Consider the following 4,449-nt stretch of genomic DNA (forward strand, 5'->3'; position numbering starts at 1 on the left):
TAATTTGCAAAATGTGTTTTCTGCTTGCAACAATAATAGAACAAAATCCCTCCATACAGAGAGAAAAAGAAACCCTTTCTCCAAAATAAAACAAACATACGTAGACCTTGGTGTCATGCCATGTAGTCTGATATAACTAAAGTAAAGTAAATGGCCGTAGGATCCAATAATCAGAGGAAGGGGAATGCTAGTAAGCCTGAGAACACCATCCAAACTATGAAGTATCGTATTTAGTGATTGTTTTTCTGCAGGAGAGGCTGATGTACATTGTAAAATAGATGGCATCATGAGTAGAGAGTGTTACGTTCAAAAAAAGGCTTTAATTTACCACAGAGCATAAAGATTGGACCATCATCAATGCAAGATCTTGGTGAAAAATTAAAGCAACACTGGATGGAAATAAATCTTTTGAAATTGCAGAAGCTTATCGAAACAATGACACAGCGGTCCAACAAAGTTTTAGAGTGAGTGACCTTTTTTTTGGTGGCGACTTTTTTTTTGGCCAGGCAGTGTATTTTACTGGTTATTACTGGATTGATTGATCGATTGATTGATCTCACAGTGCAGAAATTTACTTGTTACATCAAGTCAAATAGTTAAAGGAATAGTACACCCAAAACATGATTAGCCTTCATTTTCTACTCACCCCCATGCTGAACAACACTCTGGAGTACTTTTTTGATATCTCAAATGCATCTGGAGATCTGGGAGGCTTCTTGCTGTCTGCTGACATTCAAATAATGGAGGTCTATGGTGACAGAGACAGAAAGGTCCATAAAAGTCCACAAAAAACGTGTCAATATTCCTCCATACTGCTCGTCCAATGTATTCCAAGTGTCCTGAGTGGGTAGCGTCCAGAATTTACTCGAAACGAAGTCATTTAGAATGTTTTTAGAGCATAAACAGTAGTGTATAGGATTTCCTAAAAGCGCGCACCTGCGCATTCACGACGCTACGGAAGCCGGCAGACCAAACCAGATGAAAGTGCGCATTCAGCTTGGAGCACAACATTGAAAATTTATTCACACTAGAATGCAGCGGTTACTACAATTAATATTAGGCTACAAAACTAGTCCCAATAAAAAAAATGAATATCATGTACACTAAAAAACAAAAACCTTTTTTTTTCTTTTTTAAACAAAATATTCTGAGTCAGCCAGGAGTTCTGAAGACTGCTGGAAAAATGGGCAAATAAAGGCTGTAAGCCATCAACATTTCTGATTCTTAGCCACAGCCAATTAAGAAAGAAAATGTGAGGGTTTCCTTTTTACCGATATAAAGTTGATATTACTGTTTTCATTTTTTTGTTTTTATTTTTACAATTTTGATATAATAACTGATCTAAGTGGGTTGCTCTGTGGGGAAAGGCACATTTTACATTTATATTACTGTATGTTTTAAAGTCTCTATACTCCAGTTAATGATGAATCACTTACTAAACTAGTTGACGATTATTGAAATAATCAATTAATGATTCATTTTTTTCAGCCCCAGATGAAATACATGATATTTGCTACACAGAGTAACTACAGCCCAGATGTTCAACTTTTATAATGAAGTTAATATTTTAATGAATGTATTATTTTGCTTGATACAGAGAGAGAATAGTGGGTACAAATATTAGAGTGGGGTTTAACTGCACAATTCTGTATCTTCAAAAGAAAATACTGTATTTACCTTCTCTCTTAGTCGTTCAAATGAAACCGTTTTCAAAGTGCAAAACAGTCCTAATTCCACATTCATCAGAGCCAGTGATACTTCAAACATTGATAAACAGCATCTAATGAGTGTAGAGCTTATAACATTTTTATTAATGGAGCAAAATGTTGCTTTTCTCTTTTAACAATGAATTCCTCTTATCAGTACGGATGCTCACATCGAGCATAAAAAAGGGCATGCATATTGCATAGTGTAGCGGCCAAAGTGGACTTTTAGTTTAAATAAATAGAAATTGCTTAAGAATGCTTAAAAAGATAGATAATAATTTAATTTGAATTTCTAATTTGATAGATGGCTATATTTCATGATTAAAATGATAAATATTTTATGTACAAAGTTAAAAGAATAAGAATTCATGTTTATAAGGTTACTTGGATTTTGGATAAAAAAATGTGTACTGTCGCTTTAAGGATGGACGAGCAGGCTTCCTCAACCTCTCGCATGTTTATTTTTAGATTGCATGGAACCGTGGAAGCGAACAGTCTTCTTACCTGTTGCTCTTCAACTTTATGAAAGACTTTAAACCTTTTATTTTCATCATAGGATATTTTTGTTAATTCATGTACGTTTTGTAAGCTTTAAGAAGAACACTAAACTTCAGTTTTCATCTTCAAGACGTTGTGGAGTGGATTTATTTCAATTACATGGACATTCACAGTGGAAACTGTAACTTTGGTTCGGAGAATATCAGCGTAAGAAATAGCACTTTCCTTGCAGTCTCACCAAGATTAAACCTCTACACATAGTGTCCCTACCAAAGTTCAAATCAAACCTACGCCCTTGATTTATATAGATGTATATTTATATTAATGTATATATTTATATATAGGTTTTCAATTAGGGGTGTAAATCACATCCATCATGGCGATTCGATTCAGTATCGATTTCCTGACCCAACGATTCGATTATTTTCGATTCTCAAGAATACACCACGATTCGATTCGATTAGGTAAAAGAAAGGGTAAAGAAAGGGTTTCTTTAGGGTAAAGAAAGTTTCAAGTTTGAAATAAATCAATGAAAGCTGTAATATCATTATGCATTTTCTTTAGAAACAACAGCAAATAACAGAAGTAGAAAAGTTGCATCAAAAAATACTGCAAAAATGCTGCAAAAATACTGCACAATATCAGTGTAATGAGTTCAATGCAATACCTCGGCTCCAGAGAAACTGTCCAACATATTTTTTTAGAATGTAATAAATATACTCAGGAAAGAGAGATGTTGCGTAGAGGGTTAGACAGGAATAAAAATAAACTAGATATAAGGGAACTGTTTCAAAGGTAATCTGGGGATGTAGTTTTTGGGAGTATTTTTAATTTTCTAAGAAGAACGGGTATTTTAGGGAGAATATAATAGTTTGTCTGGTCCATACTCCATTCTGGAAGGTGGCGGTAATGCACCTATAAGTTGTTTGCCAACCGCCATTAAAAAAAAGAAGAAGAAGAAGGCTCCAGTGTGTCGACGTCACCGTCCCCTTGAGAGACGCTCCGCTGCTCCTCTCCCAGATTGTAGCTGACCGCAAACAGTGCAGCAGACAGAAGGCCGGCTTGTTTTGTTTTTATGACCGAAACTGCAGAAAACAACTCGTGAAGTTTGACCCGCTAGAAGAGCGAGGTGCGCGAGAACGCTGGGACCCTTTTTCCAGCTGAATCTCCGCTCTTTTTGGTCCTCATGTCCCTCCGTCGTCGGACTAAACTCGCCCCACTTCCTCGCCGCCTCGGCCGTATCTAGACCCACAGCGTGTAGCCCAGACCACGCTTCAATATTGAGCATAATTTAAAAATATCTGCGTCAAGCTCACTGCAACACACTGCTGTAAGAGTATAACCAGGAGGCGAGGTAGGAGGGCAAAATAGGTTTAGCGGCACCGCAGCACGGGAGGAGAATTACGCCCAGAAACTAATGGATAAAAATAGACCGGAGAAGAAAAAAAACATGAATCGATTCTCTTGCGGACGTATCGATGCATCGGATCGTCGGCTTTTGGATAGATGCATCGATACAAAACGATTATTATTTACACCCCTATTTTCAATCTAGACTGGGGTTCTTTTAGAATTGATTTCACATAATCATCCCATCTATGTGTGGTTTCTGTCTCTGTATTCCAACTTCCTCCTACATTTGAAAAAAATCACTGCTAATTTAACAGTTTACTACGAATATACTCTAAAAAAATATTAGGTGTGACGTCCTGTTTTGGCATCAGAGTGAGGATAATTTCTCCAGTTTCAATATTGACATAAAAAAACGGTTTGCACCAAAGTGAAGACATTTAACTGGTTTTCACTCCCTGTTTTGCAAATCAATGCAAGTCAATGAGCATCAACACATGGTCATGCATGGATAAGTGTCCTGGTGGCTCTGTGTTCTCATCATCGCCTCTCACCTCCAATTGATTTAAATATGTGCAGCTGTCTCCTGTTATTCAAAATTCCGCTCTTAGATGTTCAATCACTGTGACCTGGAAAAAATGACCAATTGAGTGAATAACCCCCCCAGGTTGTAGTCTAAAATACACACTTAGCCTTTGACGTTCTGGGTGAAAATTCAACAAATTAGGATGAAAGGTGAAAAAATCTCTTCCCACAACATATTTCACAGTCATTAAGGTAGAAATGCTTTATCTGCAGCGGCACAGGCTTTACAGAAACGTTGAGCATGGGGGCTGAGACCAGAAACTATTTTTAGAAACCCTTCCATGTGAACTCCTGACATATGAGCGTGTGA

Source organism: Cyprinodon tularosa, unplaced genomic scaffold, assembly GCF_016077235.1.
Source record: "Cyprinodon tularosa strain WSP-4 unplaced genomic scaffold, ASM1607723v1 ctg99, whole genome shotgun sequence".
Lineage (NCBI taxonomy): Eukaryota > Metazoa > Chordata > Actinopteri > Cyprinodontiformes > Cyprinodontidae > Cyprinodon > Cyprinodon tularosa.